A 17097-nucleotide genomic window follows, 5' to 3' on the forward strand; every position below is an offset into this window, starting at 1 on the left:
ACAAAAAGTTTGAGTGCGAAACAAGTAAGCACAAGAACAACAAAAGAGGCAGACCGAAGGAAAAGGCCTACGCGTTTCGAATCCCTATGCCTCAAAGGGGGATTCTCCTCAGGGCCAGAAGACACTCTGAAAAGTAGAAAGAGACAGACACTAAGTAAAAATTCTTTGTCTAAAATACAAGGACACTAGCAAGCACTGCTACACCACCATGTCACATTGCTTACCCTCATTAGTAGGTGCGAGGCTGAAGACTCCTAGAGAAGTGAAAAAAATAAATAAAAGACAGGAAAGACAAATGCCTATTATCAGTGAGGAGGAAAATATGTGACTGATGTGAAGCAACATAGAAAGGCTAATCTAAGAGCACAATTTGCGATGGCTCATGGACATTGATTTACCTTAAAATCAATGCGGTGTCAACAGCTACGGAGGGGGTGAGATCGAATCAGGTATGCGAGATCTGAAGAAAGAATGAGAAGGGTATAATAACTAACTCTTATTGTGGATGCCAGAGCAAAGGGAGCGGCGCACTTAAGCTAAAAATCGCTCTTACCAGATGCAGGAAACCCCGGTCACAGACGGGGGCTAGAGATGCGCTGTGGTTGACTCCGGCGCATACTGCTGGAAACGTTGTCCTGTGCCCACTCTGTGAATGAAAGACAGAGTAGTATTAGACCGCGATGGTGCTCATGAGGGGTAAAGCCCGAATCCAAGCGGACCGAAGTTACGGGGCTTACCGGGGCTGATTAGATCTTCCGAGTACGAAGGATGGCGGTCTAGGAGCACTGATCCCTCGCGCATGCGTAGTCATGCTGAATCCGTCAGACGAATGAAGTGCTGCTTCTAAACCACAGTACTGGGTCAGGAAGCGTCTCACAAAGAAGGGGCGCCTGGTTGAATTATAATTCAGTAAGGCAAGCAAAATAAATCCAAATATTTTGCTGAAGCCTGTAGTTGCTTAGTGAAATAAACGTAGGGTCAAAAAGATTTGGAAAGGGGGGCGCTGTGTCTGGAGCCCGTCTGCACAGCACCACCTAATGAGTAATCTCATAGTGAACTTAAAAGTGGTGGATGAAAGTGAAAGATCCGCATGACTGGAAAGAATTATAGTTTGTAAATTTCAGATAATTCATTCAGACCTGTAGTGGCCGTATCGAATGTAACAATGAGGAGTGCCTCTCTTTTGGATGATTTGGAGTCCCAATCCCCACCACGTGGATCTTTTTCGACCTTGGAGATGATAGTCCATTTTAAGTCGCTAATTTGGTGGTTAAGTCTAGTCCAGTGATTGACCAGTGGAGCAGTTTCACAGCAACAAAGGCATGATACTACCACGGAAGGGTCTCTATTCCAACACAATGGTATTTCGTGGAAACACGTAACGTTTAGCAACTGTAAATCTAAGTTTGTTGTGCATGGGATCACATGTCCGTGTGGACTCCTATATATTGGTAAAACCAACCAATAGGTCCGCCAGAGAATCTCCCAACATAAATCAAGAATCAAAAATGAAGTGGAAACTGCTCCACTGGTCAATTGGGATTGGGACTCCAAATTATCCAAAAGAGAGGCACCCCTCATTGTTAAATTCAGGGGTTGGACTTTATCTCACCCTGTAATTACCAGGTGTGAAAACGTTCGCATAATTTATGATTTAGAAAATTATCAGAGAAAAATGCTTGCTAATTAACAGGTAATATGGATTTTGGTCTTTAAACACTAAGGGCCCCACTAGGATGGCAGGTGGATCGCCCCCACCAGGCCGGCGGTATCCACCGCCGGCCTGGCAAGGGGTCATTCCATGCCGGAATGACCCCCCGCCATATTATCATGGCTGGAGGGTCCGCAACGGACGGAAAGACCATCCGCCGCTTTTCCGCCCGGTCGACATGTCAACCAGGCGGAAAAGGGTTCTATATGGTGGTGGTGTCTATCAGACACCACCAGCCATATTAGAATGGGCCCCCAAGGACTCCCGGGGGGTGAGGGGTGCACATTGGGGTACCTATGGTACACAACATGGCAGGCACCGAGCGGTGCCTGCCATGTTGTGCATGGAAGTGCACAGCATGCCTTCCTGGCATTGTGTCATTGAGTGCACTGCCCGCCACAATGTCAGGAATGCTGGATGCGCCCGCCACTGTGGCGGGCGCATCCTAATTGCAGGCACAGGACCCCCGCCCTTATAGTGGGCGGTCACTTGCTACGATGGGATGGCGGGCGGACAAAGTCCTCCCATCATCCTAATGGGCCCCTAAATTCTCATGCAGGTCACCATTACTGGTAATCAGGGCCGGACTGGGAACCACAACCGGCCCTGGCAAATGGCTCAGGCGGCACCCCCTCCCCACTCGGGGGGGGGGGTTGGAGGTGCCGTCGAGCTCGTTGCCGGGCCGATTTTGGTACAGGGATTTTACAGCCCTGTAACAAAAACAACCCCAAGGGGCCCAAGACCAGCCCCCACCCGTGCAGCGCACCGGGGGATTGCCCGGTGCCCGCTATGGCCAGTCCAGCCCTGCTTGTAATTGAGAGTTATTTACTTGACTAATAAATTCTGACCTAGCTGAGTCAGATTTTATTGGGTCTGATCAATAAAAAGTCTCATGTTAGTCATCATTATTGGGTACAAACTAGCAATAGGAGTTATTTACTGGACTGATAAAGTCTGACCCAGCTCAGTCAGATTTTATTGGGCATGATCAATACCGAAACAAACACTTGAAATGAAGACCATAGATTTTTATATAGTCACGGGGCAATTTTTTGTTGAATATATTGGTAGGTGCAGTTTTGTTTGCTTAGTTGTGAAATCGGTGGAATTCATCATTTCCATTGCATTCTGCTATCAGTAGAGAATTCCAGCTCATTCAATGAATTCATTAATGTTTATTAAACCTATGTATCTACCTTTTCAAAGTCATCTACGCTTCGACATACTGACAAGGTGTGGCCTATTGCAGCAATTTTGAATAGCTGCTGAGCAGCCATTCAGAATTATCCCAAAAGAGGGCCTCTTCTGATTTATTAAAGGAGTGAACAGTTTGATCATACATCTGGTTCTACCATTTTTAGCTGCAACCAATCAGAGAAGCTGAAGTAAGAAGCCCATTCCTTAGGTGCTTTGGGAACCAGAATGTCATAGCTTTACCTGAGAATTTGGAAAGAGAGTATGATACTAGAAATCTACCAGTCATCACTGTTTTACAGCAGCACTCCATTTGGTGTTTTCACACCATTTTCTTATCCTTTGTTTCAGATTCTGGAAATGGCAGATGAACATGGCGACCCACACCTGTGATGCACAGACAGAACTAGTAGGCTTCCATGAATTCCTCCTAAAATAGAGTCTTGCTTGTTAATCTTAGTAACAGGGTTAGATTGGGACCAAAAATAAGGCCCAGGCAGCAAAATATATGTGGCCCCATTAGCGAAGCAGATAGGTAAACTGTGGTAATTTCAAGTAAATCAACAGTAAAACCCAGCTGTGAGAAATTGAGATGTTGGTTGACTGGGATGGGGTCCCTGGTGAAGCAGCAACAACAATCCTTGTCAAGGTGAGGCACAAGCAACCCTAAATTAACCTGCGCTCAAAGCTTTGGTAGCTTGGCACAGAGCAGACCGGCTTAACTTAGAAGCAATGTCTAAAGTATTTGAGCAACACTTCAAACAGTAATGAATTAAAAACATAGAAAAAGGATCCTGCACCAATTTAGAAAAACAGAACTTATTTTAATAAATATAACAAGACCAAAACAGCTCAAATTTGATTAGCAGAACAGGAAATATGCAAATATTTGTTTCTTTCTATAAATATCACCAAAAAGGACAAAGTGCCAATTGTGGATATCTGCTTATGCTGGATTGGGACAAAGTTACAATTCCATGCCAACAGCAATGGAGCACAGACCTACAACAGCGAACCGGTTAGGCCCACTGAACAAAATTCCTTAAACCCTAGTTTGCAGAGTATTGTGAGGTTCCGCATTGAAGATGAGTCATGCAGCCGAAGCAATGCATCGGTCCTGAGGTGCAGAAATGCTGCGAAGCAGGGGCCTGACTTGTCATTGAGGATCCCATAAACAGGGCTTGATTTAGGAAGTCTGGTATCGAGGATGCGAAGTGTAGTTGGGGCGATGAGTCAGTTCCAAAAAGCTACGAGGCTGTGATGTGAAGTCCAGCATCACTTTCAAGACTGCGTTGATGAGGGTTGGCACCGAGGATGCATCACACAGTGGCTGTCCCAATGGACCGCAACGGGTATGTGGGTCTTTTTGACAGGTCCAATCCAGCAGCAGCGGAGATGTGTCAGTTCTGATCAGTTTTGCGCCACATAGCAGAGGGGATGTGTTGGTTCCATTGGATCTACAGACACTGGTAGAGCACCGTGAGCCCACGTCCAAGGATCCAGGACTGGGTTGGCACTACTTGGCAGGGTGGACTCACAGATGGCAGAGTCCAGGTGCAAGTGCAAGGTTGTTGGAAGACTGCTGTGTCCCCGAGGCTTCAGATCAGGAGGTCAACCAACTAGCCCTTGGAGTCATTCTGGTTTCTGGGTTCAAGAGTTGCAGGTCAAGTCCTTCTCACCCAGGCAAGATGGCAGCAGGTCAGCACAGCAGCGCAGCAGTACCTTCTGAGCAGCAGTCCAGCACTCTTGTAACAGTACAGAAGTCCTTCTTCCTGGCAGAGTCCAGGTGCAGGTGCAATGTTGTTGGAAGACTGCTGTGTCCCCGAGGCTTCAGATCAGGAGGTCAACCAACTAGCCCTTGGAGTCATTCTGGTTTCTGGGTTCAAGAGTTGCAGGTACAGTCCTTCTCACCCAGGCAAGATGGCAGCAGCCAGCAGGTCTGCACAGCAGGGCAGCAGTACCTCCAGAGAGAGCAGCAGTCCAGCACTCTTGTAACAGTACAGAAATCCTTCTTCCTGGCAGAGTCCATAAGTGTACTGAAGTGGTGGTGTCTGAAGTCCACTAGTTATACCCAGTTGCAAATTTGAAGTGGGGAGAAGCTACTAGAGGCATGTCTTTGAAGTGCACAGGTGCCCTGCCTTCCTGGTTACGGACTAACTACAGGGGGTATGAAGCCCTTTGTCTGGAGACAAGACACATCCAATGCAAGTTTAAGTGGGACTGAGTCCAGCACCTCCCTCCCATCAAGGCAATGATGGCCCATCCACTCACACCTAAGCTCCCTATTTTGTGTGCCTGTCAACTTTCTAAAAGTGGCATTTTCAGAATTGTAATTTAAAATCTAACTACACCATTAGCTAGGATTTTAAATTGTGATTCCAGAGGCACCAAACATAAACGGGTTACCTGTTCCCATTTGAAATTACACTTGACAGGCCCTGGGCACAGGTAGTTCCACTTTACCAGGGACTTAAATGTACATTAAATATGCCAATTGGATATAATGCAATTTACATTTTTTTTAAGGAGAGAGAACAAGCACTTTAGTGCTGGCTAGCAGTCATAAAGTGTGTGAAGTCCTGAAGTCATCAAAAACAAAGTCAGCAATACAGGTGATCTGAAGGCAAGAAAGTTAGGGGGAAAACCACACAAAGGATGCCATGTTGAACAATGGCCCACCTAGCCATAAAACTTCCCCAAAACTTCTAAAATAAATGGACGACACACTGATCTGTCAGACCAGCCCATTGGGCACTGCCTGCAGGGCTGGACAGGCCATAGCGGGCATCGGGCGTTGCCCCAGGAGCCTTGAAGCATGGGGGCTGGTTTTGGAGCAGCTGGGGGCCAGTTTTGCTACTGGGGGCCGGTTTTGCAGCAGTGCTGCAATATCTGCCACCAGTAACAAAAGCAGCAGTACTTGGGTCCGGTTTAGTCAAGCAGCAGTCCTTCACACTTGCCCACCCCGTTGCCCCCCACCCAGGGCTGGTCCGAACAAATTATCAAGGCTGATTTGTGATCTCAGTCCAGCTCTTGCTGCCTGTTTGGCCTATAGGCCAGTCTGACCCCGCTTAGGATTCGTCTGTGTTTCTGCCAGTTTCCTAAATTCCAGCACATGCTCATGTAGTCAGATGGGTGGTGAAATAACATATTGCATATGAATGGCAGGGACTATAAAGAATCTGCTGCTGAAAAGTAGGTTTCTCGAATGTTGGGAGCATATGTAGCCTAGTTATGGATTTCCCAATATCTTCCACGTGACTCCTTGCTACAGGTGATGTTTTTAACCAGGTGAGACATTATTAGCTAACAGTATATTGCATCCTGCGCCTTGAAGATTTGGAACTGTGGTCTTTAAACTCTCCTATTATGCAATGTTCTGTGGCTAAACAGCAGTGATTGCTGATTAAGCCACCAACAATATGCTGGTAGGTGCATTAGCGTATGGCTCACCGGGGGAGCAAGAGATGAAGCCATACTAATCTGTACATAATTAAGAACTCCTAACACTTGAACTGAGTTCAGGCCATCTTCATTCACGTATTTAATGCAATTTATGTGCACACTGAAGATTTCGAGATGGAGGGCATGCTGAGCTGTAGTCTTTGATTCAGACGTGAATCACCGGTCACACAAGTAGAAACGGCAAGGATTAATACTCACTGAGATATTGGAGCGTGTTCTGTTTCTTCACTAAAATGAAAGACTGTTATTTGGGATACAATCATTGTATTTGCTGACAATGTTAAGCTAGTAGTGTATGAACGTATTTTCAGAAACTACTAAGATGAAATAGAGGGAAGTGACTAAATTTACCACATTTCAGAACCAGAGATTTCTAAGATGATCACAAGCTGGTTATTTATGAAAAATGTGTTTATCTCTGAAAAATAACATCTTGCAATGAGCCTACTTTTCAGAAAATGACAATCTGATATTTTGGGAATAAAGAGTGTATTTCATGTTGATATTTGAGTGATATCAGTGCTTTATTGCAAAATGATAACATGTATATAATAATAATAGGTGAAATTGCCAACATCGTGAATGTAAAATATTTGTCTTCACAAGTAATGTGTGCATTTATGCTTGAGCCTATGTCATGTCTGACACCTTGCGGCAGTTCGGCTTTTCAATCAAAACAAATTAGCATTCTGTTTCTTGTAGTCTTGCTCTAAACATAAGAATCTCAATATGCAAAGTGTTTTTATCAAAGAAAACAGAACTGGCTGAAAGATTCACACGTTATGAGAATGACTTGTCATGTATGCAGGATCCATGAATGAGGTTTAATTCACCGATGTGTGTTGTCTGTCAATATAGGGACGTGCATTTTGTTTAGCTGTGCGCCCATAGAAGCCTCTAACTGTGTATTGCTCTGTGTTCGTACCTGTGTGCATGCATTCCTGTATGTTGTGTGCTTTTGGGTTCATGCACTATAATAATTCTAGATCCTAATCACTTTTAAATGCTTGTTTAAGGACTTCATTGTCTCAGAATACAAAGAAACAAGTCAACTCCAGAGTACAAATAAACTCCTTCCTCAAGTGCACTCTAAAATACACATAATTTAATTGATCATTATGGTGCTTTAAAAACTGCAGATGAATGTGGAACTGTTTTTGAAAACAAAGATTTTCATCGTAGAAAAAACCCATTATTCTCTCCTAAAGACTAAGGATGACAACATGTTGTGCCTCCTAGTGGTGTTTTCTTACCTGGCAAATTTGTTTTTGAACACCAAGGGTCAGGTGTTTATGGACCAAGTTCTCCTATAATGAAAGCGTGCCATGCATCATGGTAATACCTTTAATCCCAGATTTACAATGATTTTGCGTCAGGTTTGCATCACTTTTGTGGTATTTACTAAGCTACGCAAAGTCACTTTGCTTGGCTTTGTGCGGTTCAGTAGATACAAAGTAATAATAAATCCACATTAGTAAAGCGCACAATCACCCGCAAGGGTCTCTAGGCGCTGGGGGACGTCAGGAAGATTAAGCAAGCTATTGCCCAGAGTCAAAGGGCGCCTGGCTAGTCTGACACCGGTGCCAGGGATCGAACTGTGATGCCCAGATTCCGGAGTCAGTCGCCCTAGCTGCGGCGCCCCACCTCTGCCTGTCTTGCATTATTTTGAGTCTGTTAGGCATTACAAGGGTGGAGCATGGGTGTTCTTATGCATCCAGCTATGTATTTTGAAGCAAACTCAGATTTACAAATACATGGAAACCTGTATATGCCACAAAATGGTGCGGCAACCCGACAGTGGAGGTTTAATGAGGAGAAATATATGTATCTTTCTTACTTCCTCTTTCCATGTGTGCTGCATTCTGCAGCACAAGTAGAAAGAGGACTTTAAGGATTGTTTTTGTGCAGGAAAGTAATCTTCCTGCACAAAGCAATTGTGCCCATAACACAGGTAGCCTTGCATGATGGTCTTACTAGATATGACACTCTTTAGCTCTCTCCCATTCACACAATGCAGTACAGCAACTTTGCTTGCTGTCCTGCTTGTGTGAACTTAAAAAAAAATATGACACCATCTCTTCTATTCTAAGCAAACACCGACAAAACATCTGTCTGTTCGGCCATACATCTGTCATGGAGTTGGGTGTGCCAGGGCAGATACAGACTTGACCTCACTGCTTGTTTATCAGAAAGGAGTGCTCTGACCTGCCTTTTTCATGGACACAGGCTCTTCCTAGGAGGATGCAGGCCGTAAACTCATCCACCCGGCACTTTTGTGGATAAACCAAAGGGCCCATGGAAACCTCCATGTGCCTTGGGAAAAGGAGGTCCTTCGACGAGCAAATTGTAGCTTGCTTCAGATTCATTTAGAACTTACACCACACCACGCATGTTTTATGCCCACAGCCGTGTTCCATAAAAAGGGTTGCAGCCGCGGTCCGTTCAGGTAACAGCGGTGGGGCCGGGTATGGGGGGATTTTGAGGGATGATGCAGAGGAAAAATTAATTATTTATTTATTTGTTCCTCAGCATCGTCCCTCAAAATACCCCTTACCCAGCCTCACCACTGATACCTGCACGAACCGTGGCTGGAGGGTTGGCCAAGTCAGCTGGGTTGTTGTTGTTTGCTTGGGGCACAAGGCACACGGGGCAACTCTCCCGGTTGAATGCACTGCCAGAGGAGCTCCATCAGTGCACTTGGAATTACAGAATGAGTCATATGTCTCCTTGTATTGCACCTTCATGCGGTATGAGGAAACTACAGCTGTAAAGAAAGTCATGCATACAACGCATTTTACATGATGGAGCTCAGTGTCATACCTTCATCAGCAACTAGGGGCATAGTTCTTTGCAGTAATTAACATTCAAATTATACGACACCCTCAGATTGAAACCAAGAAAGCCATGAATTGATGAATCACACTGAAGCTTTGGGGCCCATTAGGATGTCAGGCGGATTGCCGCCCGACATCCTCACTAGTTTCCCCCCCGCCATATTAGTATGGCGGGAGGACCCCAGCGGACGGAAAGACCGCCCGCCACTTTTCCGCCCCGGTCGCCTTGCCGCCGGGCGGAAAAGGAATAATATGGTGACGGTGTCTATCAGACACCACCAGCCATATTAGCATGGGCATTTTACAATGCATTTCCGTGGCGGCAATGCCGCCACGGAAAGGCATGCGGTCCCCCAGAGTGAAGGAGGGGTGGGGGCTGCACACGGGGTGCGCGCGCGTGCCTGCCACTTTGTATATGCAAATGCTGAAATGCATTTCTAGCATTGTGGCGGGCGGTGCTGAGAGCACCGCCCGCCACAATGCTACAAATGCAGGATGTGCCCGCCACTGTGGCATCCTAATGCCCCCCCACAGGACCCCCGCCCTTATGGCGGGCGTTCTTAATCCCTGCTAGGATGACGGGCGGACTTTGGACCCCTTAATGTCTAGGTTAACAACCAAAAGGCAAGAGGCCTTCATGGCTACTACATAATAATATCTTGGGCAATTATGCAAATTTTCTTCAGGATTTCAAACAATATTTTGCGAATTACAGTGAAAACGCATGTTTGTTAAAGACTGGCTCATCAGATTGACTGCTGAACTTCCTCCTTTTTTGGTTTTAATGAATAGAATAAAAAAGCATAGAAACGTATTGGAATGAACTAAGAGACTGTCATTGCACAGTGGTGTGCTTTTCAGACTCCTTCAGGGGGTATTTGTACAATGGGTCACCGAACAGTGAACGGAGAGCATTTCAAAGCAGAGGAATGTAAACATATTGTCGCTTTGAAGCTTTTATAATGTCTTCATAAGTGCTTCTAGAATGTCGCTTTTCAACAGACGTTTTTGGTTTGTCGCAGACCGTGAAGCACTCAGCTGCACTCCCCTGTTCTACTGTCTCAGCATACATGGCAAGGCAACACCCTCTTGCATAAACTGAGCCACAACAGGTGCATATTTGTACTTTTCTGCTCATGCTATGTCCAACACGTAAGTGTTTTGTTTTTACCGAAACACGGGACTATGACTACGGCCTAGATAGAACATTTCAAAAACATTATGACATGAAAACCGGAAAGGGACGTGCTTTAATGAAGATTATTTTTAATAACATGTTAAGTAGATTTTTGCACAAAAAGGCTATTTATGGTCATAACTTACTGCACTACAGATTGAACACAACTTCTGCATAACATTTTTAAATCAAAATCATCCCTACATATATAATTAAGAGATCTTTTTGAAGAAATATAGAAAAAAACAATAGAAAACTAAAGATTTGTTTTTTGGAACCACTTAGTTTATAATACAAATTTCCTAGCTTTCATAAACTAAAATTTAAATTCTATTAAGGACACAGAGGCAAGGATCATGCATTTTTTTCTTCCCTTTAAGAAGAAAGCAGCCATGTAAAACATTGAAGAACCCCAAGTCCCATGAACATTAGGGTTCAAGTTCATCCGAGTTCATCAGAGGTCAACCAATCAGGATATCCCAGGGCCATAATAGTACCACAATAGTGTCCTTTCTTTCAGCGAAGAACAGCCGGGATCAACGATTACTACTGCTTGCCTGAATTGCTTCATGTAATGGAAGACAGTGTTAAGCACTCGGCCGGAAAGTATCAATCTGCATTCATAACTGCATGAACTATTGTCTTCATACAATACAAAGCACTGATGATAATTCAAACCTTATCCACTACTAAGGATGCCATGCTATGGAGCGGCTTAAAGTACAAGCTTTTGAAAACAGAATCCGAGGACCAGTCTGCCGCTTTCAGGATATCCTCTAATCAAGCTCCCAAGGAGAAGGCCTTGGATGCCATAGCTCCTCTGGTGGAGTGAGCACCAAATGTCTGAGTGTTGATGCCTGACTCCTGCATGGCCGATCTGACCCATCTAGGAATGGCAGTGAGAAGACTGCTTTATGCTGTTTTGTGAGGACGATAAGAAGTTGCCACTCTCCATGGGGACGGAGGTATTCTGTCATAGCTACATAAGCTTTAATACATTTGACTATGCATAATTTGGGTGAATGTATGAAAGCCGGGTACAAGATCACCCTGGAATTAGTCTTGCCTTTTGTGTAACATGAATAGTCTCTCCCCCTGGAATAAGGACCCTACCTGTGATGTCCAAGACCCTGACATCAGAAACCTGCCTACAAGAGACCAAGCAAAGGAGGGGCACAAATTTAGCCGATAAATGCTTCCTACACAGGTATTTGTATTTTGGCCAAGAGAGGAACAGCTTGAGAAGCACATTCATATCCCAAAGTACCAAATATTGTTGTTCTGGGAAGCTTGAAAGGCTTATTCCCCTAAGAAGCTTTTGTGTCAATGATGCTCGCCTACCGGAAGTCAATAGGAGGTTGACCCCCAGAAATTTTTGAATGGAAGGTGTTTCTCATTCAGTATGCCAAGCCTCCTGATGCCAGAGAAGCCAGGAAATTCGGGACATGGACAGTGGAGGTTCCCATGGAATCCAAGTGTCGTTGACCATCTGGACCAAGCTGATCGATATTTTTTGGTGGTATTGCTTAGCCACGCTTTGGAGAGGAGTTCCGCAACCTGGAGAAAATGCATATGATTGTCCCCTGTAATCCTCATGCCATAAGTTGCAGAGACTCCTCCAGGACAAGATGATGGCGATGGACGGCGGGATCTTGGAGGAGAATCGGAAACAGGGGTAGATGGTTTGGAGAAGCTCAAGAAAGTTCCATAAGAACTGGAAATATCCATATGTGAGTGATTGCCACCACCTCCTCACGCTGCTGCCGGACTTGCATGAAAAGCCTCATTATCATCGAGAAGGGGGGAAAGCCAAAGCCCTTCTCTGAGTTTCAATTTTGCATAAATGTGTCCGTCACGTGGGCCGAGGGATCAGGCCTCTAGTCAAAGTACTTGGTGACCTGGTGATCAAGTCTGGATGCAAAGAGGTCCACTAAGAAGGAACAGAGGTTAAATTCCCAGAAGACAGAGGGATTCAGCCTCCAAAGGCTGAGGTCTCTCAGATGATGGGACTGCCAGTTCACCACCTGATGGCCTGCACACAGAAGATGTTCTGCTGTGACTGAGATCTGGTTCTCCAGGCAATATTCCCAGAAGTTCCTAGCCAAATATGATAGGGGTTTGGCCCAAGTCCCCCCAAGGTGCTTGATGTACCTGACTGCTGCAACATTGTCCATTTTTAAAAGGATATTGCATTGGATCCGTTCCTTTGTCCAAAATTTGACCGCAAATGATCCTGCCACCAGCTCCAAGCAATTCATTTGAAGAGAACTCTTTTGTTCTAACCATCTTTCTCCGGTGGAGAATTGCCCACATCGAGCTCCCAGCCCACTCTACTGGTGTCTGATCTATTGCCAGATCTGGTTGCGACCTAAATATTGTGGGGCCATTCCAAGCTTTTAAATGCACTAGGATTCATTGGAGTTCTGATCTTGCCTCTGCTGACAGGGGCATGCACTCTAAATATGTCAGACCTCTCCACAAGTAGGAGATCTTGAGGAGCAGGAGGGCCCTGAAATGCAAGGGACCTGGAAATATGGCTTGGATTGATAAGGAAAGAAGGCCTACCACTTGCACCACCTGGCAGAGGAACGTGACTGATTTGTTAGGGTGCAAATCACTTCATGCCAGATCTTGGCAATCTTCTGAGAGGGAATTCTTAGAGTCACCTGGACGGAGTCCTGTGAAAAGGTAGGGCCGAATTCGACCAAGAACCCTTCAGTATTTGCCCGGCGTTAGCCGCCTCTCATACCATTCGAGATTACCAAACAAAGAGGCAGGCGCTGGAGACTGGAAGGCAGGAAACAGGAGTTTATTCCGACGGAGCAGAACACGTCAAATCAGACAACAGAGTATCTTCTCGAGGTGCTCTAACCGCATCTCCGAGGCCTGGCCTTTTATACACAGGTTTATGGCTTTATTACATACACTGCATCCGTAATGTCTCTTTGAAGGACAGAAAAGACATCCTCGGAATCCCGGTCCAGGCCCGTTCCCTCACACATCTACAGTAGAGTTCCCACCATGTGGTGGTTATCGCGCAGCTGGACATTCCGCTGGGAACGGGGATGTGTGTGATCAGTCGGATCTTCGGGGTGCGAAAGCATTGATTAATCCCCGCTCCTTTGATGTGAGGCGAGGTCCTACTGTAGGGGGCAATAAACTGCATCTGTTGGGCTAGGTGATGGCCTGGGATCAGGCCGGACAATCGGGCAGGGAGGAAGAGGTTATCAAAAGGGCCTGTTCTTTGAATGAGATGAAAGAGCGAGGGGGTTCAGCACGGGATGTGGCTCGGAGACAGGGTCGCGTTAGAGATGTGTTTTATGGCCCAAGCAGGAGAGACCGGGGGTTGTCGGGGCGCGGGGGAATGCTTGCGAGGCCGGGGAGTGAGGGGGAGAGACGCGCAGGCTATTGGCAGTGGGCAGAGAGGCCACGACACACAAAATGGCTGCCACTTACGTGCATGATGGGGCCTAAAAGGGACAAGATGGCGTGGCCACTGTTTCACGATTTTCACTTTACTTTCAACAGTGGCTGTGGTGAACATAAATGAACGCCGCTTATATATACCTAATTTTAGTCATTTTCCACAGTCCCCAGTTTTTATCATAAGTTAGTTCATTCCTGTTCATGTCACAGGTGAGGATGTACAAGCTGACATTAGTTATACAATTCGCTTTGGTAGCCCATATGCATTACAGGCAGATGGAAATAATTCTGCTATCAATGCAGACAGAATCGTACATAACCATATGTAGTCAATGTGGTGGGCGGGGAGACAGTGCATACAAAATTACATTAGCTGCGTCATACGTTAGACCTTGGAGGCGGGGACATTACATTAGACGATGTAGGAGATTCGTTCGAATACAAACATGATGTCATACAAAAATGTTCTGGCAGGATAAGGGCTATTATCACTTGAGGTCTGGACTCCATGGGGGTCAAAACTAGACAGCATGTTCATGTGCATAACTGGTGTTCTACAATCATCAAGATACAGAGTTAACGCCTTCTTAGTTATCCATGTGCAGTTGAAAGTGACCGATGTAAGGTTTCGAAAGCTCAATTGGGTGACAATCAATACAAAGCGGTTGGGAGAGGAATTCAACTTAATACAAGGGACAGTCAAGGGGTGGCAATGTTCAAAAAAAGGGTTCGTCTTTCCAGTGTCTTATTACAGCGAGCCATCACTGGTAGGCTCTCATTGTTTTTCTTCTTTCGTTGGCACTGTTGAGCACCGGCGGTGGAGCTATGCGTCCAGCTCGGATTCAGATTTAGCGTTGCAGGGTGTGGGCACTCTTTGCTCTTGGACCACAGTCCTGTTTGTTCTGTTACCTAACTAATCTACCATAGGTACTTTAGTCGGGGTACCCGTATTCCATTCTTCTTCGGGACAAACCCTATTCTATCTTTTGTGCTGTGTTTCTTCTTTAAGTCAAGTTCAAAAACTCCATATGGAAAAAGGGGTGATGGGGGCGTGCTTTGGGAGGCCGAGGGAAAAGAGGGTGGAGTGGGATCAGGTCTGAAACGGACCAAGGAGGGCAGAAATTTCAAGCAAGTGGGCCCATCAATCGGGCACAATGGGCTGGGACTTTCGGCACGAGCTCATCAACATGCAGGGGCTTCTGGACAGCCCTTCTTTCCTTCACTTTCCACGTTGAGAATGGTGCCTTGTCCCGCAACTCTTTGCTCTGTGGCTCCACCTTGGTCGAGGTCATAGATATTCCCCGATCTGCAGCCAGGCTGTGCGTCACGTCCGGACCCTCTCCTCCGACGACCGCACGTTATCTTTAAATGAGTACAAAAAAAACAAGTCTTAGATAACTGGCAGTGGAAGATGTTTACACACTTTAATTTCTCTCCCATCCCCAAGTAGTTGGGGAAACGTTTATTGGTCACGATAGGGTGGATGCTTAGTAATCCTTACATCGGTGTATGCTGTTAACTCATGCATTATTGCTGTGGTGCAGGTCTGCAAGTATCTTTCTATTTTCAAACATCATGTCTGTCTGGTGTTTATTCCTGTTATATTCGCGAGCGTGGCAAGAAGTCTGATATCCAACAATTACATGGTTCATTGAATTCAAACCGGCTCCTCCAGTAGAGACTTGTGTTTTTCTAAAACAAATCCTGTTGAGCTATATTTTTCTTCAAGGTCTGCTAATTCATAAAAAGTGTGAAGTGCTTATTATCATGGGCTTACAGCTACTTTTTCCAGGGAAGGACATACGTTTTTTTTTCTTTTCTGACAGCAACGGCTAACTTTTATCAGTTTTTGGACGATTTATCTTTAAAAACAAGGTCATCAGCTACAGTCTTTAAGATTTTCTGGGACGGCTGGTTACAGAACTGGGACCATTCTGGAAAAACGGGGACGTTTCCGACATTCTACTTTTGTGCAATGGGCGGTGGTAATCCAAATGATGAGGGTGGTGTTACTAAAGCACTAAAACAAAAGCCACTGACATATAGTTCCCTTTTAAGGGTCAGATTAGGGGACATTAGTCGTCTTACCTGTCCTTTCTTTCTCAGCCAATTAAGTTCCATCATTTTACAGAAAGGAGAGGTAGTAATATGGCAAAATACGATCGTTTTGTTTCTGTCAATTTGTTCAAACACTGTCGTGTCTAAAGCCAATTATACCTGTGCCGGCGAGGTACAGTGTCGTCATTTATTCAAAAGAAAGCAAGGGAGCCCTCAGAGGGAGAGAGCGTCGTGTGCACCAAATAGGCTATTAGTACACGTACAACATAAAGAGAGAGAGAGAGAGAAACGTGTATAATAATAGGTTATTCAGTGCACACACATATAGAACAGTACGGGTCGGTTTCACGTATAAAACACAAGCTGAGGGAAAACATAAATTCATAGTTTACGTACACACAAATACCAGATAGGGTGCGACAGCACATACATCAAGTACGGAAACCTAAGACAGAACACAGAGCTATTTTGGGAAAAAGGACTTTGTCATGCATGTTGCGTATTCTCAGTATTCCCTTTAATTCATCTTGGGGGTCGAGCTCTTTGTTCTCCTTCCTTCCTAATAGTAGACAATTTTTGTTGGTAACCTCGCTTCAAAAATACTTACTCCTTTTTAATTGGTCAGACACTAGTCCAGTCGCGCTTATACTCACGGTGGGGTCTTCCAACATCTAGCAAATGATGATCCAAGCTGAGGTAAAGGAGGGGTGTCAGTCGGACGTGCGATGGTACAATTCTGACTTTTCTATGAGGGTGTGAGGGTGGAAGAAGAAGGGGTAAATCTAAAAAATAACAATATCCCTAATATCTGGGCTGAGGGGGATTCTGGATGAACCCCAACCCGGGGTACTCTTAACTTTTCTTATTTAGTCAGCACATAAATTGACTCACTGGTGCGCATTATTTTGGGTGTACATTTGGGATATCGGTTGGGGTTGGGTTCGTCGTACTGAAATAAGCCTACAAGTTTCTGGTGTAGGCCACTCTCCCATTCGCTAGCTCCAGAGAGAGTCGTTCCTAAGTAAGGAAAGTGCTATATTTTTATTCGTCTTTCACATGCAGGTACCATGTTCGGGCTTAATTTTCCTATCCCATTAACCGTTCGATCAACGCCTCAATCATACAAAAAGCATTCTTTTATTGACCCAGACGTGCGCCACACATACGCATTCATACCGTACAAATCAGGGCCCATGCGCACATTCATACCATACAATTTTTCACGCTCCCAGAGA

This window comes from Lissotriton helveticus, chromosome 3_1 (assembly GCF_964261635.1).
Source record: "Lissotriton helveticus chromosome 3_1, aLisHel1.1, whole genome shotgun sequence".
Taxonomy (NCBI): domain Eukaryota; kingdom Metazoa; phylum Chordata; class Amphibia; order Caudata; family Salamandridae; genus Lissotriton; species Lissotriton helveticus.